The following is a 21,819-nucleotide window of genomic DNA, read 5'->3' as shown; positions in this document are numbered from 1 at the left end:
CTCTGCATTAAACTCCATCTGCCATTTTTTTGGCCTCTTGTTCCAGCGGACCCAGATCCCACTGCAAGCTTTAGCCTTCCTCTCTGTCCATTACCCCCCGCCCCCACCAGTCTTGGTGTCATCTGCAAATATACTGATCCAGTTTTATCACATTGTCATCCAAGTCATTGAAACAGATTGCAAACATTGTTTTTAGTACCTTATTTTGTTTCTTCCCAATTTTTTTATTGGATAGTAGACAACATAATTTTCCATGATTTTAAGTTTTTTGTTTAGGAATTTTACTTTCAGAAATCATACCACTTAATACAAAGCCCTGGTTACATTTGTGTCAAGTCTTCATTAGTTCATTGTGCTTCAACAGGAGTTCTGCCAGTTGGAAATAAAAATCTTCCCTGGTAGACCAGCACTATCCGGCCATTAGTTTGGTTTACTACTTTTGATTTGTATTATGATTAAGAATCAATACTTTCAGTGCAAATTCTAATCTGGTTGCTAAGATGACAGTGAAATCATTTTCTGCAAATGTGTAAAATCTCTTAAACAGCAGAAATTGCTGTAACTAAATGGTGTGAAACTAAGCAGTTTGTTGGAAAGGATGTGCTATGTTAGAACAGCATTGCACTTGAATTTGGGGGGAACACGGTAATGCTTTTGTTGCTTTATTCTAGTTATTAAAATAACAATAGCCAATAACTTGATTTTGATGTTGGAGAAATTATGTTGATGTTTGATGTGTTTACCTCTTGCCAAAGAGTTATACACATCTCTGTGATTTTAAAGTGTACTGAAACTTGAGTGCATTTAAAATCAGGTGTATTTTTTTCCACAGCTATATGCAGTTGAAGATTTGCATTTGTTCCATTTCTTTAACAGATCATGAGAATTTAACTGAGTGTATAGCCCATTTGGTCACTCCTCTATTATTAGGGTGAAAGTGCTACTTTCCTGAATATTCCATGTCCTCTGGTTTCCTTAATGTCTAGCTTCTACACTTCTCATGTGTATATAAAAAAAAATTAATTCAAAAGATTTGCCACTTTCTTGAGTGAAGAAACTTCTTTTCCTCTTAAAGTCTATTCCTTATTTTGAGGCTGACTTCAAATTCTGGACTCCTTGGTAAGAGAACATTCCAGCCTGCCAATTCGAGTAAGAATGTTCAATTAGATTTTATTTCAAGTTCCTTGAATATCATCTAATATGCTTGATATCTCCTCATGTGATAAACCAGACACATTAGAGCTGGTCTAATGAATCTTCACTGTGTTCCATCTGTGGTAGCTGTATCCTTACTGTAGCTGTGTTTCACCTGGACTCTTTATAATTCCTTATTGACGTATTGAAGTTCTCTTGTAATATAAGCTAATATACAACTTGCATCCCAAATTGCTGCTTGTACCCACACTTTGGGTCTCATAACTTGCTTATGAGCACACTTGGGTACTTTAAATCATTAATGTACTCAGACTCTTACTGTGTATAAATAAATAAATTTGTTTTTTTGCATTATGTGTAGATGAACTTTGGTTATGTTCTCTCCTGTGAATTCAGCTTGTTCGTGTTTCCTGAGGCCTGTTTACGTCGTGTTCCATACTATTAAATTTACTATTTAATTTAATATCACCTGTAAAACTGGAAATAAGGTATTTTATTTCCAAAGACAAATTATTAATCTAGAGGACAAATATCTTTGTGGGTACTGGTCCCTGTTGTACCCTATCAGACTGTATGTGTGTAGGATCTGTTTATTTCCACCCCACTACCACCATTTGATTTAGTTACATGAATGAATTTTCTTTTCTAGTAAACATATTGACCCCAATTCCCTTCATGCTAACTTGTTGAAATCGAAAAGCCCTCCAGAAATTACATGTACCACATCCACTTGGCCCCCTTTGTCCATTCTACTAGTACTAGTCATATCCTCAAAGAATAGTTCATTCGACTATTCTACAACTATTTTCTTTTCAAGGTATTCTTTTGTTACATCATTCATTATGGACTCCAGTAATTTCCTGATGAATGTTAGGATAACTTGCATTTCCTGTCATGAGTCATCTTGTCCCTCTTGTGACCCTGACACACCATCCTTTTTGAATTGCTTGTATGTTTCTACTTTCTTTTTAATGTAATGGTCGAATCAGAATTATGTTATCCTAAAAGTTCCTAATGGTATTCTTACTCATAGAACATCTTTGCTTCTTCAGGTCATTAATTCCTCTCCCTCCCCCAGTATTGGCTTCCATTACGTTGTAGAGCTGTACTCCTGAACCTCCATTCTAAGTATTCCCACATCCCCACTCCATTCTTCCTGTCTGTTGGAAGAACATGTTCATCCCCTTCCCAGCCTCTGATCCTCCTTATCTCCTTTGTTTCTTTTCTCAGGATCCCCAATTAACTGTACAAATTATTAAATATGGGAATATCCAACCACGCTACCCAATTTACCATTTCTTTGCCCAATTTAGCACTTGTTGATCTTGACTCTTGTCCATCTTGACTCTTGTCCTTGTAAGTAGAATACTTGAGCTTTATTTGCAAGTGAATTTTATTGCTGTGGGGGATGGACCAAATTTGACTGCATTAAATTCTTGAGCGACTATATTTCGTTCTAAGACCTTAATGTTTTCTGTATTTCGGGGAAAGTGTTTTAAGTTATTTAGATTAAATGATGTAACATAAATTTTCAAGCTCTCATGCCCATCAAGGGCAGGAAGAGGACAGGGATTCAAATCTTAACATTTCAAGACCTTACATCCTGGCATTCTTGATCTCTAATATTAACAATGACAATTCTGGAACATGTAAAGACTCCTAAGAAAAATGTGCATCTTTGAGTCTTTTATTATGTGGGAAACACCGCAGAAAGCCAAAATAGAAATGTGGTAGCTAGATGCATTTATGTTTTTTCTGAATTTGGTTGAAAGGTAAATATTTCACTTTATGCTGGACAGAATTCTGCTGCTATCCATTGAAACGCTTTAAGTTTTTCTGAGGGGATGTAAAGGACTCCACTTTTAGCTGAAAATTGTATCTCAGGAATTACAGAATGAAAACATCAGCCTAGATTTTCCCCCCCTATTGCTCGTAGAGGAAAAATACTCCAAGTATAAAATAAAAAAAAAGATTGGCTTATAAAATTTTCTATTTCTAAAGATTACTTTGAGAAAAATATTTTGGGGCAAAATAATAGGCTTTTATTTATGTCCTGCATACTTTGTGCATCTGAATACAACCTAACTAGCTTTAGTTTATTAAATAAAGAATCAGTGCATTTATTGATGATGATTTAGTGGTAGTAACCACTAAGTGCTAGTGATAACAGCTGTTTGTTCTTCCCTGATGGTCTGCATGCAAGAAAATAATAATGAGACAGACCTAGAAATGGTATATGAGCCCTTGCAATCCTCAAACATTGACATCAGGCCATGGACAAGGAAACCATCTACTAATAGTATCTACTAGCCTCTCTCAACTAATGAATTTGTACTTCACTCATTTTCAATGGCATTTGGAAGAAACACTGAAAGTAGAAAGGGTTCTGGGTTGGAGACTTCGGTCTCTGTTGTTAAGATTGGCTGCTGCTTGCGAGTGCTGCCTAAATTCTGAAGGTCATGATTTCCAGACCAGGTCTGCGCAGGTAGTGGGTGAACTGATATGAGGCATAATTCAACTTGACCTTGTCTATACAATCTTAACCTTTGATACAGGCACCTTTCCATTCTGTTAGAAATGATTACAAGTGAAGAGACAGTTACCCTTTTCACGGCCATCTAGCCTTCATCTTCTTTTGTGGTACTACAATTGTGCTAAATGAGAAAGACTGAACAGATGTGGCAGCTGAAAACTGGGCATTCGTGAGGCATAAAGCAGAACTGCACACCTCCATAATTAGAAACCTTGGCCCAGGTATATCCCTAATCTAGAATATAGAACACCTACAGAACAATACAGGTCCTTCGGTCCACAAAGCTGTGCCGAACATGTCCTTACCTTAGAAATTACCTAGGGTTACCCATAGCCCTCTATTTTTCTAAGCTCCATGTACCTATTCAGGAGTCTCTTAAAAGACCCTATCGTATCTGCCTCCGCCACCGTCTCAGGCAGCCCATTCCATGCATTCACATTAAAAAAAAAAACCTGCATTAAAAAAAAATCTCATCCCTGACATCTCCTCTGTACCTACTTCCAAGCACCTTAAAACTGTACCCTCTCGTGCCAGCCATCTCAGCCCTGGGAAAAAGCCTCTGACTATCCACATGATCAATGCCTCTCATCATCTTATACACTGCTATCAGGTCACCTCTCATCCTCCGTCACTCCAAGGAAAGAAGGCCGAGTTCATTCAATATTCTATTTTCATAAGGCATACTCCCCAATCCAGAATTTACAATTCTTGTAAATCTCCTCTGCACCCTTTCTATGGTTTCCCTATCCTTCCTACAGTGAGGCGACCAGAACTGAGCACAGTACTCCAAGTGGGGTCTGACCAGGGTCCTATATAGTTGCAACATTACCGCTGGGCTCCTAAACTCAGTCCTACAATTGAGGAGGGCCAGTGCACTGTATGCCTTCATAACCGCAAAGTCAACCTGCGCAGCAGCTTTGAGTGTCCTATGGACTTGGACCCCAAGATCCCTCTGATCCTCCATACTGTCAAGAGTCTTACCATTAATACTATATTCTGCCATCATATTTGACCTACCAAAATGAACCACCTCACACTTATCTGGGTTGAACTCCACCTGCCACTTCTTAGCCCAGTTTTGCATTCTATCAAGGTCCCGCTGACAGACCTCCACACTATCTCCACACACCCCCATCTTTTGTGTCATCAGCAAATTTAATAACTCATCCCTCCACTTCCTCATCCAGGTCATTTATAAAAATATAATAGTAATCTATTGTTATTAAGGCAGGAGATCCACCCTGGTTCTGTGAGGACTGCAGAGGGTATGCAGGGAGTAACTGTAGGCTTGTATTAAAAAATACTGGTTTAGTGAGGTTGTAATATGACCTAACTTAAGATTCAAAATCAGCTTGTAGTAAATAGAATAAAGTGTTCTTGCAACTAATGGGTCAGGATCTACAATCCTGAATGGTGATGGACAGTTACACAGCCGAGGAGGATGCATCTTCAACAGTAATGAGGCCCAGTTTAATGCAGCCAAGAGAAATTAATAAATATCTCTGTCTCTGTTTTCTCCTGAGTTTTCCACCATCACGTAACCCAGTTTTTAGGCAATTCAGTTCATCTATTGGATTTCAGACCAGGTAATCATTACCCCATCAGCAAAATGATAGAGACTTTGTCTACAATTTTATTAACTGCCTCTTGTTTACTGATGCAAAATGGGCTTTGTCAGCCTTCATATAACTATGAGTCAAGAAGCTGGATTCCAGAAATTTGCTGACTCTGATTGTATTAAAGAATCTGGTTAAGTCAAAGTTGGTAGCTGTCAAGGAGAAAACGCTTGGTTGGAGTGATGCCACACAAAAGATGATGAAGGGTTTTGGCCCAAAATGTCAAAGTCCTGAAAGGGATCTTGACTGAAACATTAACAGTTTATTCCCCTCTATATATGCTGCCTGACTTGCAGAGTTCCTCCAGTATTTATTTTGTGCATAGTGCTCAAGATTTTCAGCATCTGCAAAATCTTTTGCATTTACAAAAGACATTTGTGATCGCTTTCACTGTTCAATTAGCCCAGTCCAGGAGGTTCTGGGGCCCAGTTCTCTTCAGCTGCTTCATCAAACTTGCTTTCTGTCAAAATGTCAAAAATGCGGCTACTCTCTGAATACAGGGTGTTCCCTCGGACCTTGAAGGAGACTGGTGTTGAAATTGCAGGGGCCCTGGCAGAAATATTTAAAATGTTGCTGTCTACAGGTGAGGTGCCAGAGAATTGGTGAGTGGGTCATGTTGTTCCGTTGTTTAAAAAAGGATCAAAAAGTAGTCTGGGAAATTAATGGGCCAGTAAGTTTAACGTCGGTAGTAGGTAAGTTATTGGAGGGAGTACTAAGAGACAGAATCTACAAGCATTTGGATAGACAGGGACTTATTAGGGAGAGTCAACATGGTTTTGTGCGTGGTAGGTCATGTTTGACCAATCTATTGGAGTTTTTCGAGGAGGTTACCACAAAAGTGGATAAAGGGAAGACAGTGGATATTGTCTACATGGACTTCAGTAAGGCCTTTAACAAGGTCCCGCATGGGAGGTTAGTTAGGAAAATTCAGTCGCTAGGTATACATGGAGAGGTGGTAAATTGGATTAGACATTGGCTCAATGGAAGAAGCCAAAGAGTGGTAATAGAGAATTGCTTCTCAGAGTGGAGGTCTGTGACTAGTGGTGTGCCACAGGGATCAGTGCTGGGTCCATTGTTATCTGTCATCTATATCAATGATCTGGATGATAATGTGGTAAATTGGATCAGCAAATTTGCTGATGATACAAAGATTGGAGGGGTAGTAGACAGTGAGGAAGGTTTTCAGAGCCTGCAGAGGGACTTGGACCAGCTGGAAAAATGGGCTGAAAAATGGCAGATGAGTTTAATACAGACAAGTGTGAGGTATTGCACGTTGGAAGGACAAACCAAGGTTGAACATCCAGAGTTAATGGTAAGGCACTGAGGAGTGCAGTGGATCAGAGGGATCTGGGAATACAGATACAAAATTCCCTAAAAGTGGCCTCACAGGGAGATAGGGTCATAAAGAGAGCTTTTGGTACATTGGCCTTTATTAATCAAAGTATTGAGTTTAAGAGCTGGAATGTTATGATGAGGTTGTATAAGGCATTGGTGAGGCTGAATCTGGAGTATTGTGTTCAGTTTTGGTCACCAAATTACAGGAAGGATATAAATAAGGTTGAAAGGGTGCAGAGAAGGTTTACAAGGATGTTGCCGGGACTTGAGAAACTCAGTTACAGAGAAAGGTTGAATAGGTTAGGACTTTATTCCCTGGAGCGTAGAAGAATGAGGGGAGATTTGATAGAGGTATATAAAATTATGATGGGTATAGATAGAGTGAATGCAAGCAGGCTTTTTCCACTGAGACAAGGGGAGAAAAAAACCAGAGGACATGGGTTAAGGGTGAGGGGGGAAAAGTTTGCGGGGGGGGGGGGCTTCTTCACACAGAGAGTGGTGGGTGTATGGAATGAGCTGCCAGATGAGGTGGTAAATGCGGGTTGTTTTTTAACATTTAAGAATAAATTGGGCAGATACATGGATGGGAGGTGTATGGAGGGATATTGTCCATGTGCAGGTCAGTGGGACTAGGCAGAAAATGGTTTGGCACAGCCAAGAAGGGCCAAAAGGCCTGTTTCTGTGCTGTAGTTTTTATGGTTTATGGGTTACATAATGTTTAATTTTTCACCAGAGTTCAATCAGTTAATACAATAGGACCGGAAGTGAATCAGTCTATACCAGCATACAAGACCGAGACAACATTCGTACACAGGCTGATCATTGACATTTATTTATGCTGAAACATGGTAGGCAATGTCCAGCTCCATTAAGCAAAAGTCTTGCCATCAACCTCTGGCATTTAGTGACATTTCCACCTTCAAAGTCTTCCACCATCAAAATCCTCAGGATCACTATCAACCAGAACCTCAATTGGATCAGCTGTATACATACTGAAAGTACTAATCCAAATCAGAGGCTGGGTGACATGTAGCAAGTGATTGCTCAAGGCCCTCTGCCCATCTATGAGGAAATTGCTGAAGTTAATTCTATAGCACTTCATAAGCTCAACAGTCTACCATGAAGATGAACTCTGGCAATCTGAGTTGGGCCACAACTTCATCTGCAATTGCCCTTCCAAATGTTAATCCATCCTTCCTTGCTTCACCATAACTGGTATAACTTCTGGGGAGTCCCACGTTAAATGAAATTAGTTGTTCCAGCAAACAGCTCTTCACAATCTCTCAAATACAGTTAGGAATGGGCAGTTAATATTGACTTACCAGTGACATCCAAATTCCCCCCCAAAAATGTATAAATGAAGTGTAGAACATATAATTTATTTTAATTTGAACAGAAAGTACTGAGAATGATTGATTAAATATTAAAATGATCCAGAAATTCTAGTTACTCGTGGGGAAACCAGAACAAGAGAACAGAAGTAACCATATAACATATAACCATATAACAATTACAGCACGGAAACAGGCCATCTCGGCCCTTCTAGTCCATGCCGAACTCTTACTCTCACCTAGTCCCACCGACCTGCACTCAGCCCATAACCCTCGAGTCCTTTCCTGTCCATGTATCTATCCAATTTAACTTTAAATGACAACAACAAACCTGCTTCAACCACTTCTGCTGGAAGCTCGTTCCACACAGCTACCACTCTCTGAGTAAAGAAGTTCCCCCTCATGTTACCCCTAAACTTTTGTGCTTTAACTCTCAACTCATGTCCTCTTGTTTGAATCTCCCCCTCTCTCAATGGAAAAAGCCTATCCACGTCAACTCTATCTGTCCCCCTCATAATTTTAAATACCTCTATCAAGTCCCCCCTCAACCTTCTACGCTTCAAAGAATAAAGACCTAACTTGTTCAACCTTTTGTATTAGATTAAAACCAGCCCATTAAGCAGTGAAATCAGGACAACATAAAACAAAATGCTGGAGGAACTCAGCAAGTCAGGCTGGGGAATAAACTGTTGAGGTTTTGAGCTGAGACCCTTCATCAGGACTGGAGAGGAAGAGGGAAGAAGCCAAAATAAGGAGGTGGGTGGAGGTGAAGGAATACAAGCTAATGACAGTAGTCCCCAACCACTGGGCCGCAAAGCATGTGCTACTGGGCCGCGAGGAAACGATATGAGTCAGCTGCACCTTTCCTCATTCCCTGTCACGCACTGTTGAACTTGAACATAGGGTTGCCAACTGTCCCGTATTTGCCGGACATTCCGTATATTGGGCTAAATTGGTTTCTCCCATACGGGACCACCCTTGTCCCATATATCCCCCGCTAAGGTAGAACGTTCCTATGAAACCTTTCGTGCCAAAATGTTGTAAAGCGAAGAAGCAATTACCATTTATTTATATGGGAAAATTTTTTGAGCGTTCCCAGATCCAAAAAAACCTACCAAATCATACCAATTAACACACAAAACCTAAAATAATACTAACACATCGTAAAAGCCAGAATGATATGATAAGTGCACAGCCTATATAAAGTAGAAATAATGTATGTACAGTGTAGTCAGGAAGATTAAGCCAAAACCGATTTGTGGGTAAAAAATCGGCACGTACACGCATGCGCACGTCACATACGCACCCATTATGCATGCGCACACAGGTGCCCGTGCAAGGCCTCATGGTCATGGTAGTCTTTCCTGGGGTAAACACGTGTCCTGGGATTTGACTGCTACTTTTGTCCCTTATTTGGGAGTGAGAAAGTTGGCAACTATAACTGTAAAAGACATGTTGATGTGAGTTTAACCCTACTTGAACACCCCCCCCCCCCCCCGTGACAGGTCAGCAAAATATTGTCAATATTAAACCGGTCTGCGAGCAAAAAGGTTGGGGACCCCTGCTAATAAGATTGTAGGTGAATTTGGGTGGGTTGGGGAGAGAAGACGAAGTAAGAAGAGGGAATCTGATGGGAGAGGTGAGTAGGTGATGGAGAAAAGGGGAGGAGGGGCACTAGAGATGGATATTAGGCAGGTTACAGAAGAGGAGCAAGAGGAGACAAAATGGGGAATGGGAAGGGGCAAGAAATTACTGCAAGTTGGAGACACTGATGTTCATGCACTCAGATTGGATGCTACTCCAATGGAATTTGATGTGTTGCTCCTCCAACCTGAGAGTGGCCTCATCCTGGCATTAGGAGAGGCCATGGATTGACATATGGGATTGGAGAGTGGAATTAAAATGGTTGGTCTTCAGGAAATCCCTCCTGTTGTGCATGGAGCAAAGGTGCTTGACAAAGCAGTCCCCCATTCTATATTAGGCCTCACTGATGTAGAGGAGGCCACACTGGGAAATCAGGATGACTACTTTTACACACAGGTTACAAGAAGTCTGGAATTCTCTTAAATATGGGTTTTAAATTGGTTGCAACTTTCAAAACTTTAGGTCAGCGTTATGTAACAATATTAAGGGATGTGGTATAAAGTAGGCAAGAGAAACTGACATATGGATCACTCATTAGGTAGCATGTCTGCAGGGTTAGTGCTTTGTTCAGGGTGTCAGATGTGGGAATCTTGGGAGACCTCCAGCCTCCCTGATGGACAAATCTGCGCCAGGTGCACCGAGATGCAGCTCCTCAGAGACCGTGTTAGGGATCTGGAGCTGCAGCTTGATGACCTACTGCTTATTAGGGAAAGTGAAGAGGTGATAGACAGGAGCTACAGGGAGGTAGTCATCCCTAGGCTACAGGGGTCAGAAAACTGGGTGACTGTCAGGAGAGGGAATCAAAATGCCCGGATAGTGGAGAGCACCCCTGTGGCTGCCCCCCTCAGCAACAAATATCTCGTTTTGGATGCTGTTGAGGGGGGTGAACTGACAGGATGGCCACGGTGACCGGGTCTCTGGCACTGAGCCTGGCGCTGTTGTGCAGGAGGGAAGGAGGGAGGAGAGGAATGTGGTAGTCCTAGGGGATTCCGTAGTCAGGGGAACGGACAGGAGATTCTGTGAGCCTGATAGAGATACCCGCATGGTTTGTTGCCTCCCAGGTGCCAGGGTACGGGATGTCTCGGATCGGGTCCTGAATATTCTGAAGGGAGAGGGCGAGCAGCCAGCTGTCTTGGTAAATGTTGGTACCAATGACATAGATAGTAAAAAGGAGGAGGTCCTGAAGAGAGATTTCCGGGAGTTAGGAAGGAAGCTGAGAAGCAGGGCCTCCAGGGTAGTAATCTCGGGATTGCTACCTGTGCCACATGTCAGCGAGGGCAGGAATAGTAGGATCAGGCAGATGAATGCGTGGCTGAGAGATTGGTGCAGGGGGCAGGGCTTTAGATTCTTGGATCATTGGGATCTCTTCTGGGTGAAATATGATCTGTTCAAAAAGGACGGGTTACACCTGAACCCAAAGGGGACCAATATCCTGGTGGGAAGGTTTAATAGAGCTGTTAGGGAGGGTTTAAACTAACTTGGCACGGGGATGGGAACCGGAATGATAGAGTGGAGGAGGGAGGAAACAGAAATAAATCTCAGATAGTGAACAGTAAAGATGTCAGGAAGGACAGGCAGGGGATGAAGCAAATTTGCAGCCATTGGGATGAGTTGCAGTGCAATCAAAGCAAAAAGTACCAAATACTGGACTTAAGGTGTTATACTTAAATGCACGCAGCATAAGGAATAAAGTGGATGATCTTGTCATACAGCTACAGATTGGCAGGTATGATATTATGACCATCACTGAGATGTGGCTAAAAGGATGCATGTCTCTGGGAGCTGAACGTCCAAGGATACACGGTGTATCAGAAGGACAGGCAGGTAGGCAGAGGGGGTGGCGTGGCTTTATTGGTAAGAAATGATATTAAGTAGTTAGAAAGGGGTGCAGAATCTTTATGGGTTGAGCTAAGAAATCGCAGGGCTAAAAGGACCCTGTTGGCAGTTATATACAGGCCTCCAAAGAGCTGCAGTGATGTGGACGACAAATTACAACAGGAAATGGAAAAGGCTTGTTGGAAGGGCAATGTTATGATAATTGTGGGGGGTTTTAACATGCGAATTGGGAAAATCAGGTCGGCACTGGATCTCGAGAGAGAATTTGTCGAATGTCTGCGAGATGGCTTTTTAGAACAACTTGTTGTTGAGTCCACTAGGGGATCGTCTGTACTGGATTGGGTATTGTGTAATGAACCAGAGATGATTAGAGAGATTGAGGTGAAGGAACCCTTAGGAAGCAGTGATCATAACATGATTGAGTTCACTGTGAAATTTGAAAATGAGAAACTGAAATCCGATGTGTCGGTATTTCAGTGGAGTAAAGGAAAAAGAGTGGCATGAGAGAGGAACTGGCCAAAGTTGACTAGAAAGGGACACTAGCGGGAAGGATGGCAGAGCAGCAGTGGCTGGAGTTTATGTGAAAAGTGAGGAAGCAAGACAGATATATTCCAAAAAAGAAGAAATTTTCTAATGGAAAAAGGATGCAGCCATGGCTGACAAGAGAAGTCAAAGCCAAAGTTAAAGCAAAGGAGAGGGCATACAAGGAAGCAAAAATTAGTGGGAAGACAGGGGATTGGGAAGTTTTTAAAAGCTTGTAAAAGGAAACTAAGAAAGTCATTTAAGAGGGAAAAGATGAACTATGAAAGGAAGCTGGCAAATAATATCAAATAGGATACTAAAAGCTTTTTCAAATATATAAAGAGTAGAAGACAGGTGAGAGTAGATATAGGACTGATAGAAAATGATGCTGGAGAAATTGTAATGCAAGATAAGGAGATGGCGGAGGAACTGAACGAGTATTTTGCATCAGCCTTCACTGAGGAAGACATCAGCCGTATACCGGACACTCAAGGGTGTCAGGGCAGAGAAGTGTGCACAGTCACAATTACGACAGAAAAAGTACTCGGGAAGCTGAATAGTCTGAGGGTAGATTAAATTTCCCAAACCAGATGGAATGCACCCTCGTGTTCTGAAGGAAGTAGCAGTGGAGATTGCAGAGGCATTAGCAATGATCTTTCAAAAGTCAATAGATTCTGGCATGGTTCTGGAGGACTGGAAGATTGCAAATGTCACTCTGCTATTTAAGAAGGGGGCAAGGAAGCAAAAAGGAAATTATAGACCTGTTAGCTTGACATCGGTGGTTGGGAAGTTGTTGGAGTCGATTGTCAAGGATGAGGTTACGGAGTACCTGGAGGCATATGACAAGATAGGCAGAACTCAGCATGGTTTCCTTAAAGGAAAATCCAGCCTGACAAAGCTATTGCAATTTTTTGAGGAAATTACGAGCAGGCTAGACAAGGGAGATGCAGTGGATGTTGTGTATTTGGATTTTCAGAAGGCCTTTGACAAGGTGCCGCCCATGGAATTACGGGAAAGTTACGGGGATAGAGCTTTGGCTGATTGGCAGGAAACAGAGAGTGGGAGTAAAGGGATCCTATTCTGGTTGGCTGCTGATTACCAGTTGTGTTCCACAAGGGTCCGTGTTGAGGCCGCTTCTTTTTACGTTGTACATTAACGATTTGGATTATGGAATAAGTGGCTTTGTGGCTAAGTTTGCTGATGATACAAAGATAGGTGGAGGGGCCGGTAGTGCTGAGGAAACAGTCTGCAGAGAGACTTGGATAGGTTGGAAGAATGGGCAGAGAAGTGGCAATTGAAATACAATGTTGGAAAATGTATGGTTATGCACCTTGGCAGAAGAAATAAACGGGCAGACTATTATTTAAATGGGGAGAGAATTCAAAGCTCTGGGATGCAACAGGACTTGGGAGTCCTCGTGCAGGATACCCATAAGGTTAACCTCCTGGTTGAATCGGTGGGGAAGAAGGTGAATGCAGTGTTAGCATTCATTTCTAGAGGAGTAGAGTATAGGAGAAGGGATGTGATGTTGAGGCTCTATAAGGCACTGGTGAGACCTCACTTGGAGTACTGTGTGCAGTTTTGGTCTCCTTATTTAAGAAAGGATGTGCTGATGTTGGAGAGGGTACAGAGAAGATTCACTGGAATGATTCCGGGAATGAGAGGATTAACATATGAGGAATGTTTGACCACTCTTCGACTGTACTCCTTGGAGTTTAGAAGAATGAGGGGGGGACCTTGTAGAAACATTTCGAATATTGAAAGGCATGGACAGAGTGGACGTGGCAAAGTTGTTTCCCATGGTGGGGAAGTCCAGCACAAGAGGGCATGACTTAAGGATTGAAGGGCGCCCATTCAGAACAGAGAGGCAAAGAAATTTTTTCAGCCAGAGGGTGGTGAATCTGTGGAATTTGTTGCCATGGGCGGCAGTGGAGGCCAAGTCACTGGGTATACTTAAGGCAGAGATTGATTGGTATCTGAGTAGCCAGGGCATCAAAGGTTATGGTGAGAAGGCGGGGGAGTGGGACTAAATGGGCAAATGGATCAGCTCATGATAGAATGGTGCAGCAGACTCAATGGGCCGAATGGCCGGCTTCTGCTCCTTTGTCATATGGTCTACATGATTTTAATATTGATTAAATATTGTGTTTTGCTACAGACAATCCATTGAGCAAGAATGAAGGAACTGTAGATACTGTAGCATCTTTGGTTATATTGGCTTCTTGTATTAATAGTGCTATTGATGCTAGTGACAGGACTCAGGGAGGCATTGAAGACCATAGCTGTAAGGCTGCAGGATTTTCTTTCGTAGGCCCAGGGAAGTTACAAGGAAGAGAAAATTGAAGAGATAGTAAGTTTGCCTTTTGTTATTTTACACTGAACTTGGATTCCTCAGGTAGGCTAGCTTGTCTTGCAGGCGCGGTGGGGGGAGATAGTGCAAGGCCCAGTGACATGAGAGTGAAACATAAAGGTAGATTTTGTATTTTTAATCTACCCCTTCAGCAGTTTTTATTTTACACTAACTGAATTGCATGGGTTTCTATTTCTTGAAATCAAATGCATTTTGTTTGTATGTCTCTGAAGAGTTAGAATTAAGAGGAACTTGTGAAAAGTTATGTTTTAGACTGCATCCTTGCAGCAACATATTAATCCAATGGTTTCTTAACTACTTGACAATTCTTTCTTTAGGGAATTAATTGCAGCATATTTCTATATTTATCTTTTCTACCAGATGTGCTGAATATTTTCAGCATGCTTTTATGTCATTTTGTGTTTGCAGGTTCTAATTTGAAACATTTAAGATTTAACTAATTGTTTCAGTGCTATATTAAGTAGCATTTATCTAAATTTAACATGTATGTACTTGTATGTACTTTTATGTACTTGGATCAGTGAATGGGATACTCTCAAGTGTTCTTTTGCAAATGCTTGGTAATTAGAACCTGCTGTTTTTCTGCTTGGAAGTTTCAGTTAGGATTACCCAAAGAACAAAGGTGTTCTTCAGCCTGTGAAATTTTGCCAAGCTAATTAAGCTAATGACACCTAATCCTTCCCTTTTGCACCTGATCCATATCCTTTCATACCCTACATATTCATTTCAGCATCTGGTTTATTATCACTGACGTAACATATAGAACAGTAAGCACAGGAACAGGCCCTTCAGCCCACCATGTTGAGGCAAACCAAATAAATTAATAATCAAATGGCCAATTAAACAAATCCCTTATGCCTACAATGTCCATATCCTTCCATTGTACTCTCATTCATGTTCCTGTCTAAATGTCTCTTAAATGTCCGTAATATCTCTAAATTGGGAGTTCCCAACATTTTTATTACATTTTTATACCATTAAGCAAGGGGTCCATTGACCCCAGATTGGGAACCCCTGCTCTAAATTAAAATAATATGTTTGTCTCTACCACCACCCCAGGTAGCACATTCCAGATACCCACCACTTTCTGCGCAAACAAAAGAAGCAACTTACCCCTCGCATCCCCTATGAAATTGTGCCCTCTCATGCCCTGTGGTATTAGATATTTTGACCCTGGGCATAAAGATAATGTCTGTCTACTCTATCTATACCTCTTGTAATCTTATAAACCTCTGTCAGATCTCCCTTCAGCCTCTGATGCTCCAGAGAAAACAGTCTAAGTTTGTACAACTTCTTATCATAGCACTTGCCTTCTAATCCAGGTAATATCCTAGTAAACCTCTTCTGCACGCTCTGCTTCCTATAATGGGGTATCCAGAACTGCATGTTGTACTCCAGATGCTGCTTAATTAGAGTTTTATAAAACTGTCGCATAACTCCTTGAGTTTTGAACTCAGTGCTTTGACCAATAAAGGCAAGCATGCTATATGCCTTCTTAACCACCCTATTAGACTGTGTACCCACTTTCAGGGAGCTATGAACTTGGACCCCAAGATTCTTCTGCTAATCAACACTTAAGGGTTTTGCCCTTAGCAGTATATTGTCTTTACATTTGACCTACCAAGGTGCAACACTTCACATTTGGCTGGATTAAACCCCATTTGCCATTTCTCTGCCCAAATCTGTAACTGAACCAACCCCTGTGAAACACCACTAGTCACTGGAAGCCAACCATAAAAAGCTCCCTTTATTCCCAATCTGCCTCCTGCCAATCAGCCAATGTTCTATCCTTGCTAGTATCTCTCCTGTAATACCATGGGTGCTTGTTAAGCATATGAGGTCTTCTGAAAATCCAAGTTTATAACATCAACTGATTCTCCTTTGTCTATGCCGCTTGTTATTTCTTCACAGAATTCCAACAGATTTGTCAGGCAAGATTTTCCCTTAAGGAAATCATGCTTATTTTATTATGTACCTCTAAGTACCCTGAATCCACATCCTTAAAGTTCAAAGTAAAATTGATTATCAGAGTACATACATGTCACCACATACAACCCTGGGAATCTTTTTTCCTGTGGCATACTCAGCAAATCAATAGAATAGTAACTATAAATAGGATCAGCAGCAAGTAAAGGGAGTGGCCTGGGTGGTGAGTATCTTTGATGATGGATGCTGCTTTATTGCAACGATGTTCTATGTTTCCTTAACAATCAACTCCAACATCTTAACAGACACTTGAGGTCAGATTAACTGCCCTATAATTTCCATCTTCTGCCTCCCTCTCTTCTTGAAGAGTGGAGTAACATTTGTGGTCTTCCAGTCCTCCAGAACCATTCCAGACTCAATTGATTCTTGAAGGATCATTACTAATGCATCCACTATCTCTTTATCCGCCTCTTTCAGAATCCTAGGGTGTATCCCATCTACCTTTCAGAGCTTTCTTTCCCAAAAACCTTCTCCCTAGTAATGGCAACTTCACACAATTCTGCCACGATACTGTTGAACTTCCGACATATTGCTAGTGTCTTCTGCAAAAAGACCGATGCAAAATACTTATTCAGTTCACCTGTCACTTTTCCCCCCATTATCTCTCCAGCGTCATTTTCCAGTGGTCCGATATCTCTATTCTTGTTTCTTTTACACTTCATATATCTGGGGGAAAAAAATTTTTGGTACAGGTTTCTTCCGCCATCCGAGGGTAGAGCATTCCTATGAAACGGTTTGTAAGCCGGAAGGTCGTAGAGCAAAGAAGCAATTACTATTTATTTATATGGGAAAAATTTGTGAGCGTTCGCAAACCCAAAAATAACCTACCAAATCATGCCAAGTAACACATAAAACCTAAAATAACAGTAACATATAGTAAAAGCAGGAATGATATGAGAAATACACAGCCTATATAAAGTAGAAATACTTCTCCACAATCATTGCCTGCACTGTTCTCCGTAGCGAAAATCTCACGCAAGCACTCTCAGCAAAAACACTCTCTATCAGTAACCTTTAAGCTATGAAGTTGCCAAATCATACCAAATAATGCATAAAAATACACAGCCTACATAAAGTAGAAATAATGTATGTACAGTGTAGTATCACTTACCGGAATTGGGAAGGCAGCACCGAGCACACTGATGATGGTGTGTTAGGCTGAGTCGTCGGAGGTTGGGGTGGTGCAGTGGCCCCAACCCTCCGGGCCGCCAACCGATACTGAACCGCGAAGCATGCAGGGGTACATGGGCAGCACCTAATTAATTAGCTTATTTGTTTCGGCTTTTTTCTTAAAGATGTGCTAGGTGCACTCCAGCTACCACTGTATTCTCCACGAATCAGTATCTGTCTGCGGCCCGGGTGTTGGGTGGTGGGACACTGAGGTGTCGTCTGTTTCCATCAGGGTAGGCAGGTCAACTTCTTCTATGTCTGCATGCCTCGATGTTGAAGGTCGAGGCTCGTCGTCTGCTGTGGCTGATATGGAAGGCTTGAAAAACGACAGTATGCTTGACTGCTCAGCCTCGCGCATTTTTCTGTCGTACAGTTCTTAAGTACTCAAACCATCCTGCAAATATGCCCTAAACCGACGTACCCTTTCAAAATTAAAGTCGTACTTTATCATTGCAGCGAAAATCTCACACAGTTGCTTCATGTTCAGTTCCTGGACAACTTCACTTTCGGTCTGTCGCTACTGCATTCGGTTTCGATTGTTATCCTTTCTTCTTCCAATTGCATCAGCTCTTCATCTATCAATTCTTGGTGATGGGATGCCAAAACCTCTTCAACATCGTCTTCGTCGACTTTCACAAGCCAAACTCACTTTGTCCTTACTTCGTTCACCAGAATCGAAACGCTTAATTATGTATAGTTTTACACTAAGTGTAACACCCTTGCGAGCTCTTTGAGGCTTTTCCGATACTGTAGAACTGATCTTGCTAACAGCTGCTCACAGGCACATGTTTAAGCAATGCCAGCTAGAATACCATTCCGAATCCAAGGGAGGAGCGGCTGCTCGGGGCGCGTGCTGCTTTTTTTTTGTGCGCTGCCTTTTATCGTACACTGCCTTTTTTCGTAACAGTGAAAACATCTTCTGTTAGCAAAAACAGAGAACTAATGTAGGTCTTTTGTAACAGTGAAGTTTCGTAAAATGAATGTTCGAAAAGCGGGGCACACCTGTATCCTGTTTAATAATTATTGGCCAGCTTACCTTCATATTCCATCTTTTCCTTGTGACTTTTTTAGTTGCCTTCTGTTGGTTTTTAAAAGCTTCCCAATCTGCTAACTTTCCTCTGTTTTTTGCTCTAGTATGTACCCTCTCTTTGGCTTTTATAGTGGCTTTGGTGTCTCTTGTTGATCACAGTTGTGCCATCTTGCCTTTAGAATATTGCTACTCTGGGATATATTCTGCGCCTTACAGATTGCTCCCTGAAATTCCAGCCATTGTTGCTGGTGTTCCTTTCCAATCATTTTTGACCAGCTCCTCTCATATCTCTAATTCCCTGTACTCCACTGTAATACTAATAACATTTGACTTTAGTTTCACCTTCTCAAATTGCAGGGTGAATTAATCATATTATGATCACTTGTCCCTAAGGGACCCTTTACCTTTAAGCCCTCTAATCAATTCTGGTTCATTGCACAACACCCAATCCAGAAGAGCTGATCCTCTTGTGGTCTCAATCATGAGCTGCTGTAAAACACCATCTCATAGGCATTCTATAAATACCCCCTCTTGGGATCCAGCGCCAACCTGCTCCCCTATAACTATCATAAACAGTGCCCTATCTTTACTACTGATTGGGGGGGGTGAGGTGGTCTCTATTTTCCGTAGCTCTACCCACAATGCTACACTTTCCAATCCTATCTCACCTCTTTCTAATGATTTGATTTCATTTTTTTTAACAACAAAGCCACACCTGTCCTTTTGATACAAGGGGAGGAGGGGAAGATGGCGGCACGACGCATTGCGCAACAGCCACTCCGGTGAATGATATCTGTTAAGTAGGGTGCCATGCACAATCCTGATTGCATGGAGACAGACTTGAGAGCACGGAGGAACATCTGGAAGGACTGCCACACATTTTAATTCCACGTCCCATTACCATTCTGATACGTCTATCCACTGCCTCCTCTACTGTAAAGATGAAGCCACACTCAGGTTGGAGGAACGACACCTTATATTCCGTCTGGGTAGTCTCCAACCTGATGGCATGAACATTGACTTCTCTAACTTCCGTTAATGCCCCACCTTCCCTTCATACCCCTTCCGTTATTTATTATATAGTTTTTTCTCTCTCTCCTTTTACTCCCTCTGTCCCTTTCACTATACTCCTTGCCCATCCTCTGGGCTCCCCCCCCACTTTCTTTCTCCCTAGGCCTCCTGTCCCATGATCGTCTCATATCCCTTTTGCCAATCAACTTTCCAGCTCTTAGCTCCATCCCTCCCCCTCCTGTCTTCTCCTATCATTTCGGATCTCCCCCTCCTCCTCCCTCTTTCAAATCTCTTACTATCTCTTCTTAGTCCTGACGAAGGGTCTCGGCCCGAAGCGTCGACTGTACCTCTTCCTATAGATGCTGCCTGGCCTGCTGCATTCACCAGCAATTTTTGTGTGTTGCTGCATTTATGGTCCCCAATTGTCTCAAGGTTTCTTATGTAGATGATAAAATACTTTTTCAAAGTGTGGAAAGGATTGTAATACAAGAAGATTTTAATACTGAATTGTTCAAATTTGTCTCTGATCGTTTCTACTACCTGCAAGATTTGTGCCTATAATGTAATAGAAGTATCTACCGGGGCTGCAATCAGTAGAACTACAAAAACCATGTCTCAGACAGACCATACAGCTTGATCAGTGCTCTACTATTAAACCAATTACTGACCTCATCACTGACTTGAACAACATAGCCGTTTTCTTAGCTGATTACTACATTACCAGAAAATTGAAGTGCTCAGCAGGTCTAATTACATCTGTCAAAAGCGAACTGATTCAGGTTGTAATTTCTTTGAACCAGAAGAGAAGGTAGTGTGGTGTTGGGGAAGCAGGGTGGTTGCATGGAAAACTGGGGTGGCTATGGGGATAAATGGTAAACAATGCTATTTGGCTATTGAGTGAATGGGAGGAGTTAGAAAGTGAGAAATTAGTTAACAACAGTAAAGCAAACAAAAAAAAACAGTAGTCTAGATTGGATCAAAATAAAATACAAGACCAAACAAATGTGGGAATTTAAAAATTGCAGAGCTGGAGGATGCTTACAGATCAGGCTAGGCATATTCATCACTTCCAGAGAAAAGAAAGGAAAGGTGGGGGGGGGGGCGGGGTAGTGTGGAGTAAGCAAGTTGAACTAATTTTACAGCTGGATCACAAATGTAGACTGAGAAATCAAGTTTCCTGAAGATGCAAAATTGAGTTACGTGCATTGAGGTCTCACTATGACAGTACATTAGGGCAGAGACTGGTGATTCAGAATGGCATGAGGAAACATTGTGGGTTTTTTGAGTGGAATGAGGAATTAAAGTCACTTTGTTCATTTTCACAAGCTTATCCTATGTTGTCTGCTATTAAGGACAAGGTGAAAGAGATGTCACATGAGGATCTTCCATTGCAATCCAAACAATTAGCTAAAATCCTAGATTTCCTTATTCAGTAACATCAAGGGATGCTCAGTAGTTTGAGAAGCCGAAGAGTAAACAGAACAGTTTATAATAGCGACACTCATATCTTGATCAAATTTAAAAAGCTAACCCTTTTGAAGAGTCTAGTTCACTCACTCTTCCTAATATGTGTATGTGGTTATTAGCTGAACTAACTTTGGGCCTGATATGCAAATGATTCATAGATTAAATTCATAGATTATATAGCTTGTGGGAAAAATTAACCTAATTCATCTGTGCTGACCAAGATGTTAACCTTAAGTAATCCCATGACTTTTTATAACCTTTCATAGCCTTGTACCTAACTGACATTTTTTTTTTAAATGTTTATGATTGCATCTTCCTCTATCACCTCTTCTGGCAGCCTATTTCTTAATTCCATATTGCAACAACCTGTGTGTGGGGGGGGGGAACCTTGCTCCTCAAGACCTTGAGCCTCTAGTTTTACCCCTTTCTTTGGGGTGGGATGGGAACGCAACTTATATGGTTATCTCTCGACCTCCTTTGTTACATTGGGCATGGGAGAAGTCGCAGACTATCCAATCTCTCCTCATAACTCGTGATTCAGCCCAGGAAACACTACTGAATGAAACACCTTTTCTTGATCTTTCTATCTTTATCACATCCTTCCAATAGTATGGCAACCAGAACTGCACATAATAGTCCCAAATTCGGTCAAAATAATGTTTTGTACAACTGTAACTTGATGCCCAACTCCAATGCCTTCTCTTATGCCATATACTGACTTCATCACTCTCTTCACTCATATTGTACTTTCAGAAAACTCTATACATGTGCCTCCAGATTTATCTGTAAACTAACACTTCTTAGGGCTTGAT

General features: G+C 41.6%; 1 protein-coding gene across 3 annotated transcripts in view; it reads left to right on the top strand.

Moving 5' to 3' along the window:
- The window catches only part of LOC140198562 (KH domain-containing, RNA-binding, signal transduction-associated protein 3-like), a 217,417-nt gene that overhangs the window by 69,508 nt on the left and 126,090 nt on the right, over positions 1-21,819 (top strand). The window lies entirely within an intron of this gene.

The sequence above is a fragment of the Mobula birostris genome, chromosome 1 (assembly GCF_030028105.1).
Source record: "Mobula birostris isolate sMobBir1 chromosome 1, sMobBir1.hap1, whole genome shotgun sequence".
Classification (NCBI taxonomy): Eukaryota; Metazoa; Chordata; class Chondrichthyes; order Myliobatiformes; family Myliobatidae; genus Mobula; species Mobula birostris.
The sequence above is the reverse complement of the archived record's forward strand: the minus strand, read 5'-3'. Positions and strand labels throughout refer to the sequence as shown.